This window comes from Vicia villosa, unplaced genomic scaffold (assembly GCF_029867415.1).
Source record: "Vicia villosa cultivar HV-30 ecotype Madison, WI unplaced genomic scaffold, Vvil1.0 ctg.002408F_1_1, whole genome shotgun sequence".
NCBI lineage: Eukaryota > Viridiplantae > Streptophyta > Magnoliopsida > Fabales > Fabaceae > Vicia > Vicia villosa.
This window is the reverse complement of record NW_026705920.1, coordinates 12,117-27,518: the sequence shown is the minus strand read 5'-3', so window position 1 is coordinate 27,518 and position 15,402 is coordinate 12,117. Positions and strand designations below refer to the sequence as shown.

Here is a 15,402-nt window from a genome sequence, read left to right as displayed (position 1 = left end):
AGACAGATTGAACTTTTTCAGAAGCTCTTTCACATACTTAGTCTGATGAACATAAGTTCCTTCAGAAGTTTGATTGATCTGAATGCCTAGGAAGTACTTGAGTTCTCCCATCATGCTAATCTCAGATTCTGCCTGCATAGACTTAGCAAACTCCTTTCCAAGTGTAGCATTAGATGTTCCAAATATAACATCATCAACATATATTTGACAATTTAAAATATCCTTTTTAAAGGTTTTACAGAAGAGAGTTGTATCCACTTTTCCTCTAGTGAAACCATTATCCAGAAGGAAAGAACTTAATCTGTCATACCAAGCTCTGGGAGCTTGCTTCAGTCCGTATAATGATTTCTTAAGTTTAAAAACATGTTCTGGAGACTTAGAGTCTTCAAAACCAGGAGGTTGGTGGACATATACTTCTTCATCTATATAACCATTTAAAAAGGCACTCTTAACATCAATCTGATACAGAGTGATGTTATTCTGAGTGGAAAATGAAATTAATAAACGAATAGATTATAACCTGGCCACTGGTGCAAAGGTTTCTGTATAGTTAATACCTTCTTGCTGACTATAACCCTGAGCAACCAGTCTGGCTTTGTTTCTGATGACTTCACCTTTCTCACTCAACTTGTTTCTGAAGACCCACTTTAATCCAATGATGTTAAATCCTTTTGGTCTTGGAACCATATCCCAAACATCATTCCTTGTAAACTGGTTTAACTCTTCTTGCATGGCAATTATCCAGTCAGCATCTTCCAGAGCTTGATCAACAGAAGTTGGGTCAATCAAAGACACTCGACCAAATTGACATTGTGCATTGTTCTTCAGGAATGCTCTAGTTCTGATGGGATCATCTTTCTTTCCAATGATAACATCTTCTGGATGAGTAGAGTTGAGTCTAGAAGATCTTCTGAGTGTTAGCTCTTCAGATATTCTGAGATTCTCTAAAGAAGCTGCAACTTGATCTTCTGATACCTCTTTACTCTTAGGTTCTTCATGATCTGAGTTGAGATATCTATATCTGCAAAATTCTCAAACTGCTTTGGTTTTTCAAGACCAAGCATATCATCAAATCTGATATTGATTGATTCTTCAACTACCAGAGTTTCAGTATTGTATACTCTGTAGCCTTTTGAGCGTTCAGAATATCCAAGTAGAAAACACTTCTGAGCTTTAGAATCAAACTTATGCAGATGATCTTTAGTATTCAGAATATAGCATACACATCCAAATGGATGGAAATATGAAATGTTGGACTTTCTGTTCTTCCACAATTCATAAGGAGTCTTATTTATAATAGGTCTTATAGAGATTCTATTCTGAATATAACATGTAGTGTTAATTGCTTCTGCCCAGAAATGCTTAGCCATATTGGTTTCATTGATCATGGCTCTGGCCATTTCTTGTAGAGTCCTATTCTTTCATTCTACAACTCCATTTTGTTATGGAGTTCTAGGACAAGAGAAATCATGGGCAATACCATTTTATTTGAAATAAATTTCAAAGAATCTGTTCTCAAATTTACCACCATGGTCACTTCTGACCTTTATGATTTTGCATTCCTTCTCAGATTGAATCTGAGTGCAGAAGTCAAAGAACACAGTATGTGACTCATCCTTGTGTTTCAAGAACTTTACCCATGTCCATCTGCTATAGTCGTCTACGATGACTAATCCATATTTCTTCCCTCTGATTGATGCTGTTTTGACTGGGCCAAAAAGATCAATGTGCAGAAGTTCTAGCGGCCTAGAGGAAGAGACCGCATTTTTAGACTTGAATGCAGGTTTTGAAAACTTCCCTTTCTGACATGCTTCACAAAGAGCATCTGATTTATATTTCAGATTAGGGAGTCCTTTGACCAGATTGAGTTTGTTAATCTAAGAGATCTTTCTCAAACTAGCATGACCCAATCTTCTGTGCCAGACCCATTGCTCTTCACTGACATACATAAGGCAAGTAACCTTTTGATTCTTAATATCTGGAAGATCATTCTTATAAATGTTGTTCTTTCTCTTGCCTGTAAATAGGATTGAGCCATCATTCGGACTAATAGCTTTGCAATACTTTTGATTAAAGATTATGTCATAACCATTGTCACTTAATTGACTTATGGACAATAAATTATGAGCTAATCCATCTATTAAAAGAACATTAGTTATAGAGAGAGAGAGAGTTACCAATGCATATGGTTCCAGACACAATGATTTTGCCCTCCTGGTTCCCTCCAAACTTTACTTCTCCAGCAGATTTAAGTTCCAGATCTTGGAAAATAGACCTTCTTCCCGTCATGTGTCGTGAGCACCTAGAGTCCAGGTACCATGACATGTTTGTCTTTTGAGCTTTGAAAGAGATCTCCAACAGGAATTATCTTATCCTTAGGTACCCACATTCTTTTGGGTCCTTTGGGGTTAGTCCTTCTCAAGTTCTGATTGAACTGAGACTTAGCATGTGGTTTAACATAAGATTTCCTATGGTGTGCAACAACATTTTTCTTTGTGTGTGTTATGTGGAAACTCTGAGAGTGTGATGTGTGTTTAATATCATGAGAATGGCCATACATGAATTGTTCATACAAAGGTTTGTATGTGATAATCATCTCATCAACAGGTTCAAGTTTATATGGGGTTTCACCCTCAAAGCCTATATCTATTCTCTTGTTTCCACTTACACCATATATCATAGAGGCTAGCTGACTTCTGCCTATTCCTCTAGATAAGAACTTTCTGAAGCTCAAGTCATATTCTTTCAGAATATTGTTAGTCCTTGGAATAGACTTTTCTGAACTTGAAGATGATTCAACATCTTTAGTTAGTTTTAAAACTTTTTCTTTAAGTTCAGAATTTTCTATTTCAAGTCTATTAGTTTCATATTCAAAGAGCTTTTTTAGCTTTTTGTATTTGATACTAAGATGACTCTTGACTTCCAAAAGTTCAGATAAGCTGGAAACTAAATCATCTCTAGTAAGTTCAGAAAATACCTCATCAGAGTCTGAATCAGAGGTAGACTCTTCACCAGCTTCAACTGTTGCCATGAGTGCTATGTTGGCCTGCTCATCTTTAGAGTCTGGCTCTTGATCAGAAGAATCTGAGTCATCCCATGTAGCCATAAGACCTTTCTTCTTTTCAAATATTTTCTTGGGCTTTACCCTCTGAAGCTTTGGAAATTCATTCTTGTAGTGTCTAGGATCTTTACATTCATAAGACGTTACTTTCTTCTTGTCAGATCTTCTGTGTCCAGAAGATTCTCCTTTTTCAGGCCTTTTGAAGTTCTTGAACCTTCTCTGCTTGCTTTTCCAGAGTTGATTTACTCTTCTGGATAAGAGAGATAGTTCATCTTCTTCTTCTTCTTCTTCTTCTGATTCTGACTCGTCAGAATCTTCTTCTTCTTCTTCTGCTTGAAAAGCGTTAGTGCATTTTTTATTAATAGATTTTAATGCAATAGACTTACCTTTCTTTTGAGGCTCATTTGCATCCAGCTCAATCTCGTGACTCCTTAAGGCACTGATCAGCTCCTCAATAGACACTTCATTCAGATTCTTGGCAATCTTGGATGCAGTCACCATGGGTCCCTATCTTCTGGGTAAACTTCTGATGATCTTCTTTACATGATCAACTTTGGTGTAGCCTTTATCTAGCACTCTCAATCCAGCAGTCAGAGTCTGGAATCTTGAAAGCATTGCTTCAATGTTCTCATCTTCCTCTATCTTGAATGCTTCATACTTATGGATTAGAGCTAAGGCATTTGTCTCCTTTACTTGAGCATTTCCTTCATGAGTCATCTTTAGAGATTCAAAGATGTCATGAGCTGTTTCTCTGTTTGTTATCTTCTCATACTCAGCATGAGAGATAGCATTTAGCAATATGGTCCTTGACTTGTGATGATTCTTGAATTCTTTCTTTTGGTCACCACTCATAACTTGCCTTGTAATCTTGACTCCACGAGTGTTTATAGGATGTAAGTAACCATCCAACACTAAGTCTCATAAGTCATCATCTTGACAAAGAAAGTAACTTTCAAGTCTATCCTTCCAATACTCAAAGTTTTCACCATCTAAGACTGGTGGTCTATTGTAACCATTGAAGCTACTGCTTCCATTGTTACCATTGTTGTTTTGTTCAGAAGTAGGAGTAGATGAAGTTGTTTCAACCATTTTGACTTTGTGTTTTTCTCCCTGAATCTTTTGTCTAACACGGTTAAGTGCTTGCACCTAGAACCGGTGCTCTTGTGCCAATTGAATGAGTGAAAAACACTTAGAAAGGGGGGATTGAATAAGTGTAACTCAAAAACTTGGAAGATAAAAACAATGAACACAATTATTTTTATCCTGGTTCGTTGTTAACCAAACTACTCTAGTCCACCCCTGACAAGGTGATTTACCTCAATTGAGGATTTAATCCACTAATCCAACTAATTACAATGGTTATCCACTTAGATACCCTCTAAGTCTTCTAGAGTCTACAGATCATAACTTGATCACTCTAGGAAATCTTTTACAATCAATGTAAAATAAAGTGTTTATAAGAGTTTAGATTGCTTCTAATAAAGCTGTAATCACAACAGTGATATTTCTCTTAAGTTCTAATTCTTAACACCCACTAAGATATTACAAAGATGTGAGGTTGAAGATGAAGTTCTTTTTGCTTTTCACGATTCTAGTTTGACAACGTTTTGGTATATTGCAAGTGAGTTGGTTGCTGCTTCTGAATCAGAACTTCTATATATAGGCACTTGAGAGGAAATAACCGTTGGGAGCATTTAATGCTTTGCGTGAATAGTACAACGCTGCATTTAATGTTTCACACTTTTGTCAACTACCTTGAGCCATGCTTTTGCTGCTTTTACTGACTTTGCCTTCTGTAGCTTCTAACGTTCCTTTTGTCAGTCAGAGATTTGACGTTATAGCTTTTTCATCTTGTACTTTCTTCTGGACTCAGAATTTGTTGAATAGACGTTTGAATTTCAGAGTCTTCAGCTTTGGTGCAGAGCATCTTCTGTCTTCTGACTTTGAAGAGCTTTGAGCGTGATACCATTAGAGCTTCAGAGCTTGGACTTCTGACTACCATCTTCTGATGCTTTCCAGTTCATGTTCTTATTCTGCATGACCATCTTCTGATGTCTTACCAAACCATGTTATGATGAAGCCATCAAGAACTTCTGGGTCAGTGCTTCTGAGCGCTGATTTGTGCATACTCTTTTACACTTTTCCTGAAATGGAAAACGTAAAGGATTAGAGTACCATATTGTCTTATATAAAATTCATACATATGTTATCATCAAAACTAAGAATATTGATCAGAACATTTCTTGTTCTAACAGATATAACATAATACAAGCTACAACTCTATGTGTTTGACAGTTAATTTCAAGAACAATGCATAATCTTGTAGTCTTTTATTCTTGAACTTCTGGATGAAATCTTCTTCTTTTGGTAAGAAAATTAAGAGCATCAACTCTTGTCTTGATTGCTTCTTGGCTTGATCTTCATCTTCTTTCTCCTAAGCAGATATGGAGCAACTGCTCTCATGTTGATTGCTTCTGTAGTTGAACTACACTTTTTCTTCAAGCAGATTTAGAGCATAAGCTCTTAGATTAATTACTTCTTCAAATTGATCTTTGTCTTCTAATCTCCATTGGAGCATTCTGCATAACATGCAGGTTTTCTTCTTCATCTTCTAAGATATTCTTCTTGTAGCCATATGATGTATATTTCAACATTTGATTCATCATACACTTAGTGTATGTTGCCTCTAATTGGGCAGTTTGATTTAGATTGTCAGCTTTCACGTTCATGCTCTCCATTTCCTTCTTTCTTCACACAGGCTTATGTTTAGTGTGTGACAACACTGTGGATTGATTCATCACATATAGAGTATGCGTTGCCTCTAGATGTAACTTCTGACGCATGGTTTCATATGTTTCTTTTGCGCTTTCATGCTCAGTTGTTCTCTACATATTTTCTCTCAAGATCTCTCTTTTGTTGCAGTCTGTAGTCACACCATGGATACACATTCTGGTGTACCATTGACACACTATCAAATTTGATTTTTGATCTATATATAGCTTGATGTGTTACCGTTGGAATCTAGCCGTTGAGATTTGTTTGAATATTTGCTTTGAATGCTTTATCTCGATTGAACCAGGAATGACAAGTGTTTTTCATGGAACAGCCTTATCCCTAGAGTGATGATGACAGTTGGTGGCGTGTTTCCTTGGTTTGTCATTTCCAACGCGTTGCATGTGGGTGCTTCTTCTTTCAACCTTGAGAGTTGTTCCATTTAATGTTGCAACCGTTTTGCTTATGATGATGTTTCTAACGGCTTCATTTGATTCTACGCTTTTGTATTTTAGTTAATTTGTATGCTGAGCTGTAGATTCTTCATTGGTTCATAAGTGACTCTGTTGACTTTGTATTTAGTATGTCACTGTGTTATTCTATCAGAACTTGCGATCTCTTCAATATGTGATCTTTGTGTAGTAACGAATCTTCATGTATATTGATCTTCTGTTTGATTCTTTGAAGCTTGTATGATACTCTTTCTGATATTTCTGAGCTTGATGTATGTGATCATTGATGTTGCGTGCTCTTTCTGAATAAGCTTGTTTTCCATCTTTGCTTGTTTGCTTCTTGATCTGCTGAATTTGGCAGTTTGATGTGTTCTAGATCAGAACATCTGATGACTGATGTCTTGGCTTCGTTAATCTTCTGAATGTTTGGTTCTTCATGTATTCTTTCATATATGAGCCAGTTTCTGGTGTATTCATTGTGCTCTTTTTCTGGTAAATCCTGTATAAGGCTTATAGCATAATATCTGCACACTAAATGAAACCATTAGTAATAAAATTATTACTCACAAAATATATGCTTGTTATCATCAAAACCATATTCTGAACATAGATTCTTAATCTTGTTCTAACACTGGTTGGTCTTGTCCGGCCAAGTGTCAAGTCGTAGTGTAATCTAACAATCGTGTATTGTTGTTTGTGCTGATTTTTTTTGTGTTGTAGTGACATTATGGCTGGGAGGAATGACGCTGCGATACCTGCTGCTTTGGAAGCGATGGCTCAGGTTACGTAGAACCAACCTAATGCTGACGAGAATGCTGGATCTCGTAGTTTGGCGACTTTCCAAAGGGAGAATCCGCCAGTGTTCAAGGGTACACATGACTCCGATGGTGCTCTTGATTGGTTGAAGGAGATCGAGCGAATATTTTGTGTTATGGATTGCACTCCTGCAAAGAAGGTTAGATATGGCACTCATATGGTGGCTAAGGAAGCGGGTGATTGGTGGCTAGAGACCCGTAGGAGGTTGGAGGCTCATGGTGAGGAGATCACTTGGATTGCGTTTCGCATGGAATAATTAAGGAAGTACTTTCCTGAGGATGTTCATGGTAAGAAGGAGATTGAATTCCTTGACCTAAGACAAGGGAACAAATCTGTTGTGGAGTATGCTGCCATGTTTGGTGAGTTGGCTAAGTTCTACCAATACTATGATGGGGCGAACGGTGAGTTTTCCAAGTGTATCAAGATTGAGAATGGGTTGCGTCCAGAAATCCTGAAAGCGGTTAATTACCAGAAGATCTGTGTTTTTGCTGATTTGGTTGATAGTTGTCGGATTTATGAGGAGGAAAATAATGCTCATTATCGTGTTATTAATGAGAAGAGGGGCCAGAATCAACAAAGCCGTGAGAAACCATATGATGCTGCTAAAGGGAAGCAAAAAGTTGCTCATGGTCATAAGACTAGTGGGGGAGATGCTCCTGCTATGATTGTATGCTTCAAGTGTGGTCGACCTGGTCATAAGAGCAATGCTTGTAATGCTGAGGTGAAGAGGTGTTACCGTTGTGGTAAGACGGGACACGTGACTTTTGATTGTAAGCATAAGGATGTTGTTTGCTTTAATTGTGGTGCGGAGGGGCATAATGATAGCCAGTGTTAGAAGCCAAAGAAGACAATTGTAGGTGGTAAAGTGTTTGCTTTGTCAGGAACTTAGACATCTATTGAGGACGACCTTGTTAGAGGTACTTGTTTCATTAATAGCATTCATGTAATTACTTTTTTTGATACCGGTGCCACTCATTGTTTTATTGCTGATGAATGTGTGAGAAGATTGGGTCTTACTTAATTTGTCTGCTATGAATGGAGAAATGGTTATCGAACTACCCGCTAAGGGAACAATGACTACTTCTCTAGTATATTTGAATTGTCCTTTTTCGATCTTTGATAGGGACTTTGTTGTTGACTTTGTGTGTTTACCGCTTGATAGTTTGGATGTGGTTTTGGGTATGAATCGGTTGAAACGCAACTACGTTCATATCAATTGTTCTAACAACACGGTGAGATTTTCTTCTCTTGAAGAAGAAGGAGTTGGTTTGTTGACTGGTAAGCAATTGAAGAAACTGATGCAAGACGAAGCACAAATGTTCTCATTGATGGCGTCCTTGTCTTTTGAGAATCAAGTTCGAATTGATGAGTTAAAGGTGGTGCGAGAATTTCCTGAAGTGTTTCCTGATGACATTCCTGATGTACCTCCAGAAAGAGAAGTTGAATTTGTGATTGATCTTGTACCTGGTACCAGAGTTGTTTCTATGGCACCGTACAGGATGTTTGCATCGGAGTTATCTGAATCGAAGAAGCAATTAAAAGAATCGCTTGAGAAAAATTTTGTAAGACCAAGTGTATCACCGTGGCGAGCACCCATATTACTTGTAAAGAAGAAAGATGGAACTATGAGACTTTGTGTCGATTACCGGCAGTTGAATAAAGTGACGATAAAGAACAAGTATCAACTTCCAAGAATTGATGACTTGATGGATCAGTTAGTGGGTGCTAGTGTGTTTTCTAAGATTGATTTGAGGTCCGGATATCACCAGATTAGAGTAAAAGAAGATGACATTCAGAAGACTGCGTTCAGGACTCGATATGGACACTACGAGTATTCTGTGATGCACTTCGGTGTCACTAATGCGCCGGGAGTTTTCATGGAGTATATGAACCATATTTTTCATACTTACTTGGATCGGTTTGTAGTGGTATTCATTGATGACATTCTTATTTACTCTAAATCTGAAGAAGAGCATGAAGAGCATCTGAGAATTGTGTTGCAAGTTCTGAAAGAGAAGTAATTGTATGCCAAATTGTCTAAGTGTGAATTCTGGTTGCATGAAGTTAGTTTCCTTGGTCATGTCATTTCTGGTAGAGGCATTGTCGTGGATCCTTCTAAAGTTGATGTTCTGTTACAATGGGAGACTCCGAAGTCAGCTACTGAGATTAGAATCTTCTTGGGTTTAGCCGGTTACTATAGACGGTTTATCGAAAGATTTTCTAAGTTAGCACTTCCTTTGACAAGAATGACTTGCAAAGGAAAGGCTTTTGTGTGGGATGTTACATGTGAAGAAAGTTTCAATGAGTTGAAGAAGAGGTTAACGTCGGCTCCGGTTTTGACTTTGCCTAACTCAAGAGAGCCTTTTGTTGTGTATTGTGATGCTTGTCTGATGGGGTTAGGTGGTGTGCTTATGCAGAACGGTAAAGTGGTTGCTTATGCGTCTAGGCAGTTGAGGACTCATGAAAAGAATTATCCTACGCATGATCTAGAGTTGGCTACAGTAGTTATTGTGTTGAAAATTTGGAGACATTATCTTTATGGTTCTAGATTCGAAGTGTTTAGCGACCATAAGAGTTTGAAGTACCTTTTTTGATCAGAAAGAGTTGAATATGAGGCAGCGAAGATGGCTTAAATTGTTGAAGGATTATGATTTTGGTTTGAACTATCATCCCGGAAAAGCTAATGTTGTGGTTGATACTTTGAGCCGAAAGACTTTGCATATGTCGGCTATGATGGTTAAAGAGTTGGAGTTCATTGAGCAGTTTCGAGACTTGAGTTTGGTTTGCGAAGTGACACCGCATAGTGTTATGCTGGGAATGTTAAAGATTAACAATGACTTTCTTGACAATATTAGAGAGGCTCAGAAGCTAGATGTGAAGTTCGTGGATTTGATGGTGGGAAGCGATCGACTTGAGAATGGTGATTTCAAGTTAGATGCACGTGGTGTGATGAGATTCCGAGATCGTATTTGCATTCCTGATAATGAAGAGATTAAGAAGCGATTCTTGAAGAGAGTCATAGAAGCAATTTAAGTATTCATCCAGGAGCTACAAAGATGTATCAAGATGTGAAGGGTTTGTTTTGGTGGCCTAGTATGAAATGTGATGTGGCACAGTTTGTGTATACTTGTTTGACTTGTCAGAAGTCAAAGAACGAACATCAGAAGCCTGCAGGATTGATGCAATCGTTAGAAGTTGCAGAATGGAAATGGGATAGCATTTCAATGGACTTCGTAACGAGATTACCTAATACCTTGAGAGGATTTGATTCGATTTGGGTGATTGTTGATATGATTACGAAGTCGGCACACTTTATACCTATTAACATCACATTTCCGATAGCAAAGTTAGCAGAGATATATGCCAGGGTGGTTGTGAAGTTGCATGGTATACCTTTATGTACTGTGTCGGATAGAGATCAGAGGTTTACTTCCGATTTCTGGAGAAGTTTGCAAGGGGCGTTGGGTTCTAAGTTGAGGTTGAGTATGGCGTATCATCCACAGACAGATGGTCAAACCGAGAAGACTATTCAGTCATTGGAGGATTTTTTGAGAGCACGTGTTCTTGAGCAGGGAGGTTCGTGGGATACTTATCTCCCGTTGATTGAGTTCACTTACAATAACATTTACCATTCTAGTATTGGGATGACACCTTTTGAGGCGTTGTATGGTCGGAGATGTAGAACTCTGTTACGTTGGCACGAGTCGGGTAAGAGTATGGTACTTGGACCCGATATGGTTATAGAGACTATGGAGAAAGTGAAGCTTATTCGAGATAAGATGAAAGCTTCTCAAAGTAGGAAGAAAAGTTACCATCACAAGAGATAAAAAGATTTGGAATTCAAAGCTGGTGATCATGTGTTTTTGAGGGTCACACCTGTGAATGGTGTTGGGCGAGCTCTGAAGTCTAAGAAACTCACTCCCCGTTTTATTGGTCCGTATAAGATATCGGATCGGGTTGGGAAGGTTGCTTACCGTGTGGTGTTACCGCCAAATCTTGCTAATTTGCACGATGTGTTTCACGTGTCACAACTCCGAAAGTATGTTTCAGATCCGTCTCATGTGATTCATATGGACGATGTGCAAGTGCGTGATAATCTCACAGTGGAGACGATGCCTGTGCGAATTGCGGATCGTGAGATGAAGGTTCTACGGGGTAAAGAGATTCCATTGGTGAAAATTGTCTGGTTAGGAGCTGCTGGTGAAAGCTTGACCTGGGAATTGGAGAGCAAGATGCGAAAATCCTATCCAGAATTGTTTGAATCAGGTAAATTTTTGAGGACGAAAATCTTTTAAGTGGGGGAGAGTTGTAACGCCCGGAAATATAATTATTTGCTTAATTTAGTCGTTTCCGAAGTTTATTGAAATTTTTTGCGTCTTGAGATGATTTAGTCGGTATTAGTTCGGGATAGCGGGTCGATATTTAATCGAAAATTTTAATGTTTTTAGTATTAATAATATTAATGAGGTAATATGTAACGTTTTGGGAATTTTCCGAGTAATTAAGATTTGACCGTAATTGTGACTTGGTTAATATTTTGGTTGAGAATAATATGTTTTTACCGGTAGGATATCGCTAGATATAGTATTTTAAATCGTTTTTGAGTTAATGAGCTTATTGGGCCTACTTTGGCTAAGTGAAGAATAGTGAAGGGGGTGTTAATTACTAAGCCCAATATTATGATAAAATTAGGTTTTTAGTGTTAGTAAGAGGAAGAGGAGTGGAGAGAAAACTAGAAAAATAGAAGGCATTTGGAGGAGGCTAGGTCTTGAAGAGTAGAGCAAGCTTAGAGAGATCCCAATCCAAGTGCTAGGGTTGTAGAGTTTTCTTCAATCAAAACAAGGTAGGGATGGGGTTCTCTTCCTATAATGGGGCTTATGAAACCTTGTATGTGGGGTAATTAGGTGTGTAGATTCATTGCAATTGCTTGTGTTAATTGATTGTTAGAAGTAAGATTCTGTCATGAAATTGTTTGAGTTTCTGCGTTATTGTTCCTTGATTTTATACTTGAGTAGAATAAGCTCGTTGAAAACCTATAAAATAGAAATGGGTTCAAAGAGATGCTGTAGTGTTGTACCTCAGAATGAGATTGAATATTAGAATTTAAAAAGTATCCTTTATGGTTGGGGTATTTCAGGAACCTTGTAATTTGAAAACACTAGAACAACATTTCGGCTTCGCCTCCTCTAGTTGTTGAGTTTTGATGCTAATATAGTATAAATTATATGAACTATAGAAAAATATCAAAATAGAAGTCATTTTGCTATCTTGCTATAGCATTATTTCGGTTGACTGCTATGCTTCACTATTTGGAGTTGATAACACTATTGTATAAGAAGAAGAAAAAAATCAAATATATCTTTAGGTTGTTTTGTTTTGAAAATTATTTCTATATTCATAGAGAAGAGAGTTCATGTGCATTAGCATTGCACAAAAACTGCCAATAGTGAAACGAAAATATGTATATATAACATACTGTAGCCAAAAAGAGAAGGAAATAGGTGCCTTATGTAATTCAAAACAATTTCGTTTGACCGACATAGCTGAATTAAACCGTATAATTAGTTGTCCGGAATTTGATGAAAATTTACGTGGTAGCTAAGTTTAATTAGTAGATTAACGTAGTGGTGTTAGTTTGTTAAAATTGTGATATTTTACGAATCGACCGAAATTGGGTTTAATTTAAATATTCTTTATAAATCAAAGTTGGTTTTGTGATGGAAATTGACACACGGTGAAATAATTGAATTATGTCCGATTAACCGGTATTGAATTATAATTATATCTTATGATTTGTTGTGAATATTTTTATGACTGTTTGATTATTTGAATTGACCGTTGACTTGGTGATTTATCGGAATTGCTCCGTTGTTTATTCGAAGTTCTTGGAATATATGTGAAGTGTTATTACCTTTAATAATCGGTAATAATTGTGATATAGGCGTATGCCTCGTGACGAATATTTTTGTGAAGTAAATGATGATAATGGCGTTGTGTGGTGTCCGATTCATTGAGTCGCATACATTTGCATATATATTTTGATGGCCTGGATTGGCAAATTTGTGACAAAGGCTTATGCCTTGTGCCTCTGAATTAGGCGATTGGTGACGGGGGCTGAAGCTCCAATTGGTACCGCATGCATATACATGAGTCATGTCCCATATGTCTTATGTGATTCATAATTGTGACGTTTTGTGACTATGTCGTGATTGTTTTTTGTGACTTGTTATTGATGAAAGTATGTGAATTGGTGAGTTAATGATTTGTGAATGGCATATTGATATTAATACTCGTGAATGCGATTGACTGAATATGTCTAATTTCTGATATACATTTTATCATACGCTCAATTATATGAATTGATATCTCACCCTTTCTTTGTTTCTCCGTTGCCTTTATATTGGTAACGTGCAGATGATACGCATTGAGAGGAGATTAGCCGAGTTGGTCTTGAGTCGTTGTCGCTCTGATATGTAGCACTCGGGAGGACGAATGCATTATTTTACTTGTTTTTGGATTATCATGTCTTGGTGAATATTTGAGACTATCACCTTAGAGTGTGTTAATTGTTGAGTTAAGATGCTATGACTCCTTAAATTAATTATTGAGTTTCCGTTGCACTTTTATGGAAGTTGAATTCATGTTAAAAACTATTATATGATGTTATCTTTTCATCAATCTTATGAATGTTATGTATTCGCTTTATGCGACGAGGTGATTTTCTTTTGAGATTGAATATGTGATACTTCAATTATTTGTTTGTGAATTTTTATACTCTGATTTTATTTAAATTTCATAGGTAGAATTGGGGTGTTACATGTGTTATATGTCGCAATGTCATGGTGTGTCAAACAAAGGGGTCCAATTTTTACTACTGCATTTACCCCTCTTTTACAAATATCTGTAGTTGTTCTCGATTTCTCAATACTAAAGGAGGAAATATACATGGGAAGGTTGATTTGTTTTTTCACTCTTCTATGATTTCCACACCTTTTCTTTCTTCCATTGTACCTAATGAATCCCTAACTGCTATAAGCAGTATTGCAGGATCTTCCTTGGTTATTGTTGGCATGTAGGGGAAAAAGTATTGAGAAGGAGCAATGTGTCATGAAGGATACACAAGGAAATCAAGTAGAATGTCAATGATAATTCCACCAATCACAACATAAATGAACCACTGATGTACCATTCTCTGCAACATGAGTGTAAACTCTTCATTTAATTTTTATATTTCTAAAAAGAAAAAACCTGATGCACAAATATTGTTTCACAAAAGCATGTGGAATGGTATATCAGTATATAAAGTATTTTGAATATTTTCATTTCAAAAGCATAATGGACAGCCGTCGTTTATACTAGCATGATTTTTATTTTATAGCATTGAAGAATCACTTGATTTTTATGTTCAATTTTTTTTTATTGATTTTTTTATGTTCAATTTATTCCAGTTATGTTTTATCCTCTATTCATTGCTACTTATTAATTGTTTTGCTCATTTAAATACCTATTCATAATTATGCAAGATAATTATAGTAGAATAATTTTTTATTTCAATATTCATAATGCTGAATTTTTTGTTAGGTTTGTTCTTATGTACTGCTATTTATTTATTTATTTATTTATTGTTGTTTTATTTAAAAAATTATTTATAATTATTCAAGTTAATTTTTTGATTTGTTGATATTATTAGTAGTTTGTTTAGTTGTTACTCAACTCTATTATTTTAGCAGAATATTTTTTTTCAATATTTATAATTATTGAATATATTATCTATTAATTAAATTTAATGATGATGTTTTTGAATTTAAGTAATTTTTCCATATTCAGATTAATTCAAAAATTGTATTTAAGACAATTGTATACTTTTCATAAATCTTTTTAGTTATATGGAAATAAAATAAAAAAAGTACATTACTCCATGGGAAAAGACAATGCATTAATGAATCTGTATAAAATTTATAATTAATGAATGTATGAAAGTTATTCTAAAAACAAATATTTTAGAAAAATGATTAAGAGTATAATTGGAATTATTTCATTAAAATGTGATAATTATTTTGGAAAAAATATTTTTCTTCAATGGGACAATTATTTTAGAAGTATATTTCATAGTCTTTGTGGCCTAAACACATTTAATCTTACAATAATAAAATGCCTATTTACACAATGTCTATTTTATTTTACGAGTCACTATCAACACAACGCATATTTCATTTTAATTAACAATAATTTTTATTTAAAAAGCAAAATCTTTATTTTCAAATATTAAAAATTCATTTTTTTTTCTTTCTCCATTTCATT

At 36.0% G+C, this 15,402-nt stretch overlaps 1 pseudogene; it reads left to right on the top strand.

The window, feature by feature from the left end:
• The window catches only part of LOC131638758 (WAT1-related protein At3g30340-like), a 32,801-nt pseudogene extending 18,554 nt beyond the window's left edge, over positions 1 to 14,247 (top strand).
• Positions 14,248 to 15,402: the final 1,155 nt, after the last annotated feature.